General features: G+C 28.2%; 1 protein-coding gene and 1 long non-coding RNA gene across 5 annotated transcripts in view; both read left to right on the plus strand.

The window, feature by feature from the left end:
• LOC107439179 (uncharacterized) overlaps positions 1-2530 on the plus strand; it is an 18103-nt gene extending 15573 nt beyond the window's left edge. Inside the window, exon 4 of the long non-coding RNA XR_001583494.3 lies at positions 1577-2530. This is a non-coding gene — a long non-coding RNA (uncharacterized lncRNA). The remainder of the gene's footprint in view (positions 1-1576) is intronic.
• A 1126-nt stretch (positions 2531-3656) lies between these two features.
• LOC107439180 (uncharacterized) overlaps positions 3657-13492 on the plus strand; it is a 56478-nt gene continuing 46642 nt past the window's right edge. For all 4 annotated transcript variants that reach the window (XR_011638160.1, XM_071187350.1, XM_071187352.1 and 1 more), the window contains exon 1: positions 3657-8494. The gene's annotated coding sequence lies outside the window, so the exon portion shown is untranslated. The remainder of the gene's footprint in view (positions 8495-13492) is intronic.

The raw sequence follows: 13492 nt of genomic DNA on the forward strand, positions 1-13492 counted from the left end.
ATATATATGTATGTATGTAGATGGTTTTTGAAATATTTTTCCTCTTATCTCTTTATTTCTGACTTATTCTCATCTTTATCTTTCAGTGATCTTATACTTAACTTTAGATTAGAAAATATACAAAATTCAAACCAATCATTTTTAAAGAATCCTTGAATTTTAATTTTGAAATAGAGTGTGAACTCTGTACACCTTTCTTCTTTTTAACCATGTTCTTAATTTGGCCAGTTCTGTTTTCCCTGGCTGTATGGGATTGTGTGTAGAGATAGCCCTTCGAACCTGATGCCCGATTCATCGCCCCATTTTTCTCAATTATATCTGACTTGTTCTCATTAGTTGAGTAGGGTTGTATGGGCTGTGAGCAGGGACACCCTTTCAAAGGTGTACAGGGACACCCTGTACACCTTTCTTCTTTTTAACAATGTTCTTAATTTGGCTAGTTTTGTTTTCCCTGGCTGTATGGGATTGTGTGTAGAGATAGCCCTTCGAACCTGATGCCCGATTCATCGCCCCATTTTTCTCAATTATATCTGACTTGTTCTCATTAGCTGAGTAGGGTTGTATGGGCTGTGAGCAGGGACATCCCCTACAGCCCTGAACCTTAACGCATGCCCTCCACATTCTTATTTGTTTCTGGCTTATTCTCGCTGCCAGAGTAGGGTTGCAGGGCTCTGTGAGGAGTCAGCCTCTACAACCCTATCCCCTTACTCATCACTGCATTACTCTCAATCATACCTGTCTTGTTCTGACTGGTGCTGGAAACATTACTCCAACTCTCGCGTTTACTCACCACCAGCACTTTCTCAATTATATCTTGTTAATTCTCACTAGCTAAGTGTATAAAAATAATAGGCTATGTGTAAAGACAATCCCTGGTACCTTACACCTGTAAGTAATCTCAACCATTTTCTCAGTTACTCCAAGTTCGCTCTCACTAGCTGAATATGGTTATATTAGTTCTGTGTAGAGACAGCTTCTCTAACCCTATGCCTTTACTCAACTCGATCACATTTTCGTTCTATTATATGGAAAATAAACATTATGACTTTTCATCCTGCCTAAAATTAGTCAAATTATAAAAATTGCATGAAAACTAGTTATTATTTTTTGCTTACAACATATGAAAAGAAATCCTGCTTCTCTCTAACAGAATATTTCATATTGTTATTTTAGATCAGGCTTTTTTAAGCTCCACTACATGAATACTTAATTAGTTGGTAATTAACCTTTAGTTCAAGGTTAAAAAAAAAACTTTTATTGGTGGTTACCTTATATTGGTTATAGTAGTTAGTATACCAACTCCTTTGATATTTCATGAAATTAATGTATGAACTGACTGGGACCTCGTAAAAAAGGATTTATAGTGATAATCTGTGGTCAAATTAACTGGTATTGAATCTTTCTTTCTACATATACAATTAGCTACACAGCACTCTAACAAATTAAATGATATACATATTACCAACAAAAATATTAACTTATGTTATTGAACAAGGCTATAATAATAAATTTATTATTTCATTGATTTTTAGATTAAAATGGTGAATAATGTGCCTTAATTTTATTCTATTTTCAGGTACTCTTTCTTAAAAAGGAGAAAAAGAAGTAGTCAAGATATGATTCTCATTTGTAGAATCTGATAAAATTATTAGCCACTAGATGGTGTCTTATATTGAAAATGTAACACAGAGCCACTAGATGGCGTCTCATAATGTAAATGTAATATAGATTGGTTTAAGAATTCAATGAAGGCAGATGTAAGCCTAATGTACCAACAGAAATTTTTGTTATTGTTTGAAATGAGAGCTCAGATAAAGCAGAAAAAATTAGAAGGCTCTATAAACTACCAAATAAAAAGTTTGAAACAATTTTGTAATTAGAAGTAGGGATATAACGAATATTCGGCCGCAGCCCTTTTGCTGAATATTTGGCGAAATATGCGGCTAAATGTTCAGACAAATATTCCTTAAAGTATTTTTTGGAAAAGTACTTTCGACAAAGTTTTATTGGGAGGAATTTGAACAAATTTAATAAAGCATAATCTATAATCGTATCTTTTACTATCCATTATTAAAAATAGTTTTTTACACATATTGTCCAAGTTCTAAAACATGTTAATTTATATTTTGACAAATGAAAAAGCAAAACTTGAAGAATTGAAACTAGATCACTTTATACTTAACATTAAGTTTTGTACAACTGATTTTTATTTTAATAGCATTCAGGCAAGTCTGTTTCTTAATTTTTTCAACACTTTTTTCTTTTATTTTTTTTTTAAGAATTTAGAATTTTTTAGTTTTAATTATAGCACAGCATTTTAACAGAGCATTTCTTATGAACTTAATTCTTTTATTGTCACTTTTTTCCTGTAGGATAAGACAGATTACTGGTAAAAGTGTGATTCTCAATGTTAAAGTTATTTCATAACTAAGAAATTTTTTTTCTCTGTTTTACTTTTTTTTTTTTGTTTGTTAGAGTTTATAAAGAGTGTTTCAAATAAACTTGATTCTTTTATGGTCCTTTTTCTGAACATGTGAGAAAGTCTTATTGAGATTTTTAACATTCAAATTTTTTGTTTAAGCATTAAGAACTATTTTTGTTTTGGTTTCTATCTAGCTTTTTCTTTTTAAAAAACATTTGTTTTCATAATCGTTTTTCTTATGACGTGCCAATGAAGATGGTACTATTAGACTTTATTCTTCACTTTTTTTTAAATATGGAAAATTGGAAAACTGAGATATTTAGCTTTAAAATTTTCTTTCAAAAATTAAGATCGATTTTTATTTTTTTTTCTGTTTTGTTTTTGTACATAATCCTTTTTATGGGCATCTTGATAATAACATTGCATTTTGTAGTTTTATTATTTTTTTTTTAAATAGCTGTTACTTAGTTTTTTTATTTACCTTAAATATTTCTAATTATCTTAATATCTAATTATCTCTATTATCTTAAATATTTTTATTATAGTTTTTCCCCTTTTCCTCATACCAATAACATAGTTAAGTTTCTTTTGATTATTTTTCAATAATTACTAAACTTATGTGCGTATAAAATAATTTATACTTATTTGTGTGTTATATATATATCCCTATGAAAGAAGTAAATGTCACCCTATGAAGAAAAGAAAACCAGTAACAGGGTTTATTTCTAGTTTACGTTTGTATGTTAAGCTCTGCAAATATTACCTATTTGAATGTTTTCTTAAAATTTCCAATTATTATTAACGTGTTTTGTTTTCATAGATGGCAGCACTTAAATGTAATTTGCTTCATTTATTTTCTACTTTATAACAGTTTTTGTTAACTGTTTGATTAGTGTATCTAATTTTAACACGTTTTTTTTATTTTACTTGATATTGGTATGTTTGTTTTCTGTTTTTTCTTTTTTCATAGTAAACTCAATTAATATTTCATTTTTTAAAAAAATTTTAAGAGGCATAGACATATTATAAAGAGTGATTTTTATCTCAGAATAATTATTCTTTATTTTGAAATGTCTCTTTCGCTATCGTAAAGGAATGCATCCTGCTGAGAACCTTAACTTTTTTCCATCAATTTTTATTATTTTTCTAATTATATTATGTTTTTTTCTCTTTCTCTCTCCTCTTTATGTGTATATATATATATATANTGCGCATCCTGGAAGGATTCATATATATACACACACATATATACAATATTATATACAATATAAATAAATAATCATTCATAATATTTATTAATAATATTTTTATTTTATTTTTAAAGTTGCTATTCGGCCGATTTTTTGGCCAAATATTCGGCGAAATCACTATTTGTTACATCCCTAGTTAGAAGCATAAAAAAATATTATTGACCTTTGAAATTAAAATAAATGTTTAAAAAATATTTTTTACATTTTAAAAAAATTTCTATTTTAATGGGTCTATTCATAAATTGTGTTAATAAAAGTAAAATTAAACCTTTACCAAGTTTTAATAATTCATATACATGGTTCTTTCTCAGAAAAAGCGAAAATTCTACCACTTATTTTTTTAAATTAAGTTTATTCTCAATTTTAAGAGAAAGCTAAGCTTAAATGTTGACACTATTATTGTTCAAAATGATACAACAACCTAAATCCCAGGTTTCAAAAAAAAAATAATTTGCATTTTCGGCGAGCATCAATACAAGATTATTCCTTTATATCTGAACTCAAAATTACTTTTTATCCATAGTTAGGTGCTATGAAGCGATTTCTTATAGTTAGTACCTCGGTTATGATTGCAGTTTTATTACAATAACTGGTAAAATCTTGTGGTTTGCATAACTGAAAAGGCTCAGAAATGGACCTTGCTAGAATACTATAACCTTTGAATCGAGGTGTCCTATGAATCCAATAATTCTCACGTAACTGAAATTTAAAAGCAAGTCCCTTAAGTACATTTTTATTCTTTAATTTTTCCATATTTGACTTGAGCTACGACGTGATTATTCCGGGTAGTCTACTTGCATAACCAATATTTTATGAAATCGCTAGCAATCTTTTCTAAATCTTTCGGAGTAAATTTTTTTTCATCCTCCTTATTTTTCTTTTTTGAACAAAAATATACACATATATTTTCTGACCGGGCAATAAAAAATTTACCTATAACTTATTATTCGCAAACAAATATCAATAAAAACAATAAAGAATATATATTCAATAACAAAAATAGAAAAAAGTTTAGAAAGAGGGAGAATTAAATCTTAAGTAAAAAACAAATCCAATAAACTTTCAAAAGTATAATAACAAATAAGTAGTCATATTAAGTGTCTAAAAATTACAGGTACCTTTTTTTTTTACCTTCACATTCTAAATTTTAGCTACTCTATTGAAAAGTAAAATATTTCATTATAGTGGATTACTTCAATCCTGTCTTCTCAGTCATTAAAGTAGCTCCAAAATTTTTAGCTGCAACCAAGCATTACAGTGGTCTGAGATGACCTATTCAAGAATTATTGCTAAACTAGATAGAGATAATTAGAAAAATCAGCTTTTAAATTTATCAAACTATTTGCAAAAACAACTTTTCCATTGAAACCACTTCATATAAAAACTCTAGGCAGATTTCTGTTATAGCAACTTAATTTTTAATTTTATGTTGTTTTTTAATGTGCCTATATACTTTCTAATAAATTTACAAACCAAGTTTTTTTTTAATATTTCAAGTTTCAAACACCAAACAATATGGATCAACCATCTGAACAATCGCAATCGATGTGTGTACAAATTGCGAAAAATATTTGAATGATTTCATACTTAGTAACGCTTCTCTTAAATATATATATTAGCATTTAGCGTTTTATTTAACAAGATTCTTTAATATTTTTAACTATGCAATTTATTAGTCATTTAGTGAATAATACACAACCAGTTGAGCAGCAATCATAGCTTAATCAGAATTACAGAAAATGCAGTTAGGCGAGTTCATCAAATTAAAACGAAACAAAGACAATCGAATCGTATCCATTCAAAAGTTTTAACATTGCTACAGTAGCAGCACGAGGTAAATCCAGGACACAGGGATATTTACTAAACAATCTCCAGGACTTATTTTTGGCATTCTGACGGGAACACTCGCTACAAAACAATAGTCTAAAAACTCTCTTGATCCCTAATCTTTCGCAGGTGCGGGTCTCTACTAAACTTGTGAACAATACCAGTATATTTTTTGCTAGAAATTTTGCATACTCGCTACTGCAAAGCCCACAATATAAAGGTACGCATTGGAAAGCAACATTTCTTCACCAGTAACTTTAGCTTTGTACTCTTATTTCCCTGGTTGATTGACAACACTTGAAGATCCGAGATAGAATCTCAGAATATTGCAACTCTCTCTAAAGTTAAAAATACAAATTTTTTTTCCTTACCAACTTAAAAGGATGTCAAATATTTGTGTTATGATTCAGTTAAAATTCTTTTGTCCACATCTTTCTATGGTCCTGAACAGTATTCAAATTATTTAAAAACGGGTAAGCTTAAAGTATGATCGCGGTGTTTAAGGAAAAAAATAACATTGAAAATGCAAGACATATTTATTTATTTCACAGTTTATGCTTTCTTTTTAATGCGAATTGTTGTATTGAAAATCGAAACTTGTGTGCCAGCTGAATCCCACCACTGCTAAATCATGGGTTTCCAACGTGTTTCAACTGCAATACAATATTAACTGCGTGGTAGATTTCACGACCAAAAAATCTATTTTGATTTTGACATTAGTATAGTTTATAAAAACATATTCATTATTATTTAAAACGCAGCAAAATTTTAGGTTTCCAAAGTGAGGGATATCATTAGTTGAATTAGATTTTATATACCAATAAAACCACGTAAATAATAAAGGTAATCTATAAAAATGCAATTGATATATTTAATCAGAAATTTACTGTGGATATTTCAACGAAAATATCCTTGATTAAAAAAAATATTTATATCGACTCAGGTTTAGGTCAGGGCCCATAATGTGAAAACAACTCGCTTAAATCGTTCTTTGTCTATTGCTTGAAACATAAAGCGACAAAAAATTTAAATACATTTGTTTAACGTTCTTGGAGGTCAAGGTTGCTTTTGAATAGGATTTACTTTCATTTCTCGTCCATGGAAAACTTGCTCTATTTTTAGATTCTCCTTTCCTTCCATCGTTATCTTAAGAGTGATTTATAATGAACTTGCCTAACGGGATGTTCTGTTGAATATACTGTCCTGATAAATTAAACAAGGCCCAACTCTAACTTTTTTCTGAAGGTTTTATTGTAGCATTTCCGAATCTTGAAAACAATTTACCATTTAACGACACCAAGGAGCTTTATATCTTATGTAGTACTGAGTTTATTCAATTTTATATTTGCCCTCTTCATTACTTTCCTCTCTTGAATCCGATTTTTTTTTTCTTTCTCTCTTTTCCACAATTCTCCTCTTTACTCCTTTTTTTTACGTCTAAAATGGTAGCAGTTTTATACCCATTGACATCCGCAAAGGAAAAGAGGATGCACTTGCAATCTGTTGGAATCCAGTAAATTATAATTTGCTTTTAAATGCTATTAATAATTTTATGTTGCACTTGCGACGCTTTAGAAACCAATGAATTAAAAATATATTTTGCTTTTAAATATTATTAATATTTTTGTGTTAAGTAAGTAAAAATATTGCTAAAGATCAATCTTATTGAATCTTCTCCGTTTTATGAACTAAGCACTAAGTGGTATTTTTTGATTTAATGCTTTATTAACTCTTGTCAGGCCTGTCTTGACACATACTTCTGATGCTTGGACAATGACAAAACTGGAGGAAAATTGTATCGCAATATTTGAGCGAGATTTTGCGCAGTATACTTGGTGGTGTAATTGAAGACAATAACTGGAGAAGGAGATTTAACTCTGAAGTATGCAAGATTTATAAACAACCCGATATTATTAAATACTTAAAAATGATTTGGATGGCCGACGTGATTCGAATGAGTGATGACAATACAATAAAAAAGATACTGCTTTTTAGACCCACTAGAACAAGAAAGCAGGGATGGCCGCGGTTGAGATGGGCTGACTTGTTGAAGTCTGATTTTCTTGCAAATTACCATTTAGTCTTTGTTTGATAGAATATGTAGGAAAAAAACTCATTAAATCTTAGAATTCTTTTTTTGGTGTGTGTGTCGTACTATATTGAATTTAAGGGATTTAAATAGGGCATAACTTATCTTATGTTTTAAATGTTAAATATTTAAATTTTGATCGAATTGATTTCAAATCAGATATTGAGATTTCTTATAAAAATTTCTAATGTGAACTTTTAAAAATATTCTGCAGAAATTTAAAAAAGAAAACATGCATGTTTTTTTTAAACATGAATATTTTCTTTTATTTCATTCCCCTTGAGAAAATTTCTACGCGTCCCCTTGTTAAAACAGATAATTGCTTTGGAAATGTGTTCGAAAAAATAAATAAAATTTTAAAAACTTTTTTTCACGTGTGTTGCAAGTTTACATTTAAACATCCGTTAACAGGAATCAAGAGGATCTATTGTTGCGATTGTTTATATAAAAAAAAAATGCAATTAATCCAAATTGGATCGATCGACCCTCAACAAAAAAATTTCGAAATCTAATTCTTCCTTAAAGATGCTAAAGGAGAAACATCCAAACATTTAGAATTCTATTCACAAATTTTGTGTGACACATTTATTTAATAACTTTCTCCAAGGTCAAATTTCTGTCAAAAAGGAGGCTTCCCCGGAACTGGGTCATCACGTATGTGGCTCCAAGCCTAGAGAAAGTAAGTGGGCGTTTTCATCGTACCCGTAAGGGTTGTTGACATGCCCATACAAACAACAACATTTCGTGTTACGCCAGAAAACGAAGACAATATTTCATAACATGGGATAACAGTTTTCCTTTACCAATTATATAATTAGTTGAAAGTGAACTGATACTATAATGTATAATCAGAGTTGTAAGTCCTGAAAAAAAGTTAAAGATGATGATTAAGTTATGTGAGAATTGGTAAGGTATCTTTTCATTTTTTTTAAAAAACAATTTTTTTACAAGATTTTGTATTTAAATAACTATAGAAAAATGGAGTAATAAAAAATTGTATTGTACAAGCACTTTCATGCAGGGGTATTTCATAATTTAACTTTTCCAAATGGCATCATGATATTTAATATTTATTTACAAGATTGACAGAGGAGAAACCTAATTCTATAGTGAATTAAGCGTTTTCTTACAATTTTAACCAGTTAACAACTTTTACAATGATTGTTAGAAACAAAGTTGAATCATTTTTAGACTTAATCGAACTTAGTGAAAAATTGCTTTCGTAATTTCAAGTCGCAGTTCTTTTTTTTAAAAATATACTTTTTTTATTGTTCCAAAACTTATTGCTTAACTGATACCATAATCTATAATCAGAGCTATAAGGGATTGTTAAAAAAATAAAGATCATGATAAAATTGGGAATAAGTTCTGTGAGGTATTTAAATATATATAGAAAAATGGAGTAATAAAAGAATTGTATTATACTATCTTTTTCATGCAGGATTTCATAATTTAACTTTTCCAGATAAGTTCGATATTTAGTATTTATTTATAAAATTGAAAAAGTGACTCAGGCTTTAATGAGTTAAGCATTTTTTTATTACTTTTTCAACCAGTTAACAACTTTTACAATGATTGTTAGAAAAAAAAAAAGAGTCATTATTAGACATAATAGAATTTAGTGAAAAATAGCTTTCGTGGTTTAAAATCACAATTTTTTCTTTAAAAAAAAAAATAAGAAAAGAATTTTTTCATTGCCTGAAAACTCATTTGCTCAACTGATATTATAAGATTTAATCAGAGCTGTAGGTCATGTAAAAAAGTAAAAGATTATGATTAAGTTTTGAAAGAATTGGTAAGCTATCTTTTTTTATTTTTACGAAATATTATTTACAAGACTTTGTATTTAAATGTACAGAGAGAAATGGAATTTTAAAAAATTGCATTTGTTTATTTTATTGGAAAAATGCTTTGAAAACTTCTTCGCCAAAACTTGTATAATTTAGTTAAGATATGTAAAATTTAGATCATTTTTAGTAAAACGTAATTTAGTTTTATTGTTGCTCATAAACATTTTTAATCGAAGAAACATATAGAGTATAAACAACTAGAATTCTAAAAAACGGTATAAATTCTATATAACGAAATCGACTGGCTTAAGTTGAAAAATTTGCTGTGGAGAAAAATTCTTTGTTCTGTGGTTAGAGATTTTTACATGCATAGTACATAACAGATTTTTACAGAAATTGTTGCAAAATATTTAGTCCGTGTTTTAAGTTCTAAAGTATATAGCTATGAAGTTTAACTAAAAAGTAAATGAACTACGTATTATGAAGTTATTAAATTCTATAATTGAAATTCACAGAAAGACAATTGTGGGATTAGTGCATACGAAGTTTTAACAATTGTGAAATAAAAACCATGTATATATATTTTTTTAATCAAAACGCTGGATTGAAAATTTTCATTCTGCTTTGTTTTATTATGATCTTAAAGTATTTCCCGATAATCTAATGATATTGATAAAAAATTGGTTTGAAATTATAAAAACTTAGTATTACAAAAATTTGATATGAAGTCATTTTTTCTACTACTACTCTTCAGATATGATTGTTACTTTAAATATTTTGCTTACCCTATTTTACCTTGCCTAAAAATCTTTATCAATTTAAATTTATGACTGGTTGGTTTTACTGTATAATGTTAGTTATTTCTAGCATTAAGTTATAGAAGAAATTATGTATATGAGATTTTACATATTAGCTTAACGCGCTCACTTTGAAAGTTTTATTGGCTTTTGTTTGATTCAGAGAACGAATTGCTGAAATTGCCGTTACTTAATGTGATTGATAAAAAAAAAAAAATGGATGAATATTTTGGATAAAAAAACTAAGATTAAGGAAAAGACACTGAGTACACCTTATGATTAGGATGTTAATAAATACAAAAAAAATTGTAAATATAGTAAAAATATCGAGGTAACATTTTGCTACAAAATTTTTCCATTCAAAAATATATTTATTTGATTATCTCGAGAGCTCGATTTGTAGAGAGAACCAAGAGAAAAATCTTAGCAAAGAAATAGAACTTTGGAATTCAAAACGAATCTGCTTGATTCCGTTAGTATCCAAAAACATTACCGAATCTGTGAGAGATATAAATATGTAACCAATTAGTGCTTAATAAACGTTATTTTGGGCTCACTTTTTGAAGCTCCTAGATCAATGGGATTTTTTTGAGCCTGCCTTAAGATCTAATCTTTATTTTTACACTAAATAATTTTTATGCATAAATATAAAACTGGATTGATTATATTTAGGGTAATTGGGAACATAGGTATGGTTAATATATTCTTTAAAATAAAGCAAATGAAAACAATCGAAGAATCAGTCTGCAAAAATGTACTTACTGACATGAATCTTTTGCTCTAAAGCAGAAAATGCTCAACACATCGAAGTACGTGATCAAAATATAAAATTGATCACTGTTAATAGCTACTGATTAGATTTCACGTATCGGTAGTAAATCTTCATGGTACATACGCTTGGATCATAAATATGCTGATTAATTAATGCAGACGATATTTAAAATTACGAAATCAGATACAAAAACCTGCTTTTTCTAATTAAATATACCTTTTTTCTTTTGTCGGATTTGGATTTTTGAATAGCCACAATCAGGAAAATATGGTCCCAATAGTTAAATTCGAAGAGTGATGAAAAATGTGGGCACCTTAATATTAATTTTACTTTTTGATATTTTACTTTATCCCGGAAATTTTTAAAGCAAAGTTTATCTCTGAAACTTTTTCTCCGAAAAATTTATCTCCACAATTACAAAAATCGTTTAAATCAATGATAGTTCCATGCAAAAAAAATATATGTATGTATAATGAATAACGGTTGAAGAATTCTTTAATTTTTTTAGATATGTAAATTTTTACATCATTTTGAACTATGCTAGGTTGCACTGGCCATCAATAATAAATAACAAAATTTAAACGAAATCGACCGAATAATTTCTGAGGAATAAAATTATAAGAAATTCGTATATTCAAATTTTAATTTCTCACGAACTATTCGATCTTTCAAAATTTGTCTTATAAAGTTATTTAGATCAAATCGGAGTAAAAATTTGTATACCGCTCTATTAGAAGAATTTCAGCCAAGAATAAATTAAATCATACGAAAAAAGTTTTTACCTGAAAAAACTTAATGAGCTTTGATTAATGCAGTTTTATAAATGTGAGTAAAAAAAAAGTTTTTCAATACGTTTCTTTTGTTTCGGAGACGAAATATGCAAAGATTAAACTTAACGCTAATTGGTATGAATCTTTCGACCGCTCTCCTGCCTAAACTAAAAGAAGTATATTTTCCAGATTGCGCCCCCCCCCCACATTTTGAGGGTCAATAAATAAATCCGTCGAAAAACTATGTTTATTAAGAGAGAAAGTATTTGTTAACTTTTGTACTGAACAAACAAATCAAGACCTGAATATTTTTACGCTTAAAAAGTCTTTAGTTAGAGAGTATTTTAATGGTTTTGGAAAAATTAAAAATTTTGTCATTGGCAACAATGGATTTTTTTACATGTTTATTTTGATGAGTGAATTGTTTACCCCAAACTTTTCTAAATAAACGAATCCCGTCACGTAATTAAAATAATAAGAAAAACAAATGTGTTGTCTCTCTAATTGCTGCATTTTTACGTTGGTATGCACTTGTGTAAATTATTTTCTCTTTTTTAACCATTATATTTTTACCTGATATGCCAAATAGAAATTACCCCATATACCTAGATTTCTCCAACTCAATTTAATAACTGAACAAAACGAACACATTTTTGCTTAGTTTAAAAGTAATAAAATAGTATATGAAGACGAGTTTGAGCACGAAAGCTACTTTCAGCTAACAAGCCAATGTCATATTTAGATCTATGTTTCTTTTTTAGGGACGATTCTAACAATGTATGAAAAGTTCATATGAATTTTTTTAGCATCAATATCATTAAGTATTCTTTCCTTAAAAGCTTTATCTATTAATGGTCGTACGTATTAAGTGCTTTGGTCTGATGTGACTATGCGTTTCATTGTGTTCTGAAAAAAAAGTGTTAAGTTTATTTACTTATGAGTGTTCAACAAATATTTCGTAAAGATTTTTGTTAAAATACTTCGTGATTGAAAGTGTCTAAAAATTTTTAAACAAAACAAAAATCTCTCAGACAGTTTTTTTTTAACCCATTTTAGGCCAAGCATAGAAATTTTATAAAATGCGGTGTTATTTTCATTGAAATATGCTAAGATTACATTCATTAAAACACAAAGAAGTTTCGTGCATTAAAAATATTTTATTTAAAAAATAAAATGTTACGAATACAGACCATGGCTAAATCATTTAGTTGAACACTAGTTTTTTTTTATGCCATGTGTTTTATTCTATTTACGGAACTTGCAACTTTAATCCATCATAAAACATGTGATTAATCTCAAATGGAATAATGATACTTTTTCAAAAGTAAAATATGTCTAGAACCATTCCATGTTTGTTTGTTGTTTTTTTTTTTTTTTTTTGTTAAAAAGCGCAGTTGGAAAATTTCTCAACAGAAAGTGTTTGCTCTAATAGAATTACTGATATTTTACAGATGTCTTCAGAATCCTTGAAAATAGCAGAAAACTAAAATTAATGAAAAATATACATCACAATGTTAATAAAAAAAGTATCTATTGAAATGGGTTTGTGGCAATATTTTTAGTTTCGTTTTGAGCGTTAGAAGTATTTTGCTCGTTATGTGGTACAAACTGAACAGAGTTATTTACATTTGCCGCGACATTTGTCTCGCTTATCTGAATTACACCTTGTGATTTAACAATTAAATTTTCTAAATTCCTTTCTATTTTCGATTTCGCTTCAATACCCTTATCTTTATATTCTTCACATAAATCTATTTCAGCTGCCATATCCTCTA

The sequence above is a fragment of the Parasteatoda tepidariorum genome, chromosome X1 (assembly GCF_043381705.1).
Source record: "Parasteatoda tepidariorum isolate YZ-2023 chromosome X1, CAS_Ptep_4.0, whole genome shotgun sequence".
NCBI lineage: Eukaryota > Metazoa > Arthropoda > Arachnida > Araneae > Theridiidae > Parasteatoda > Parasteatoda tepidariorum.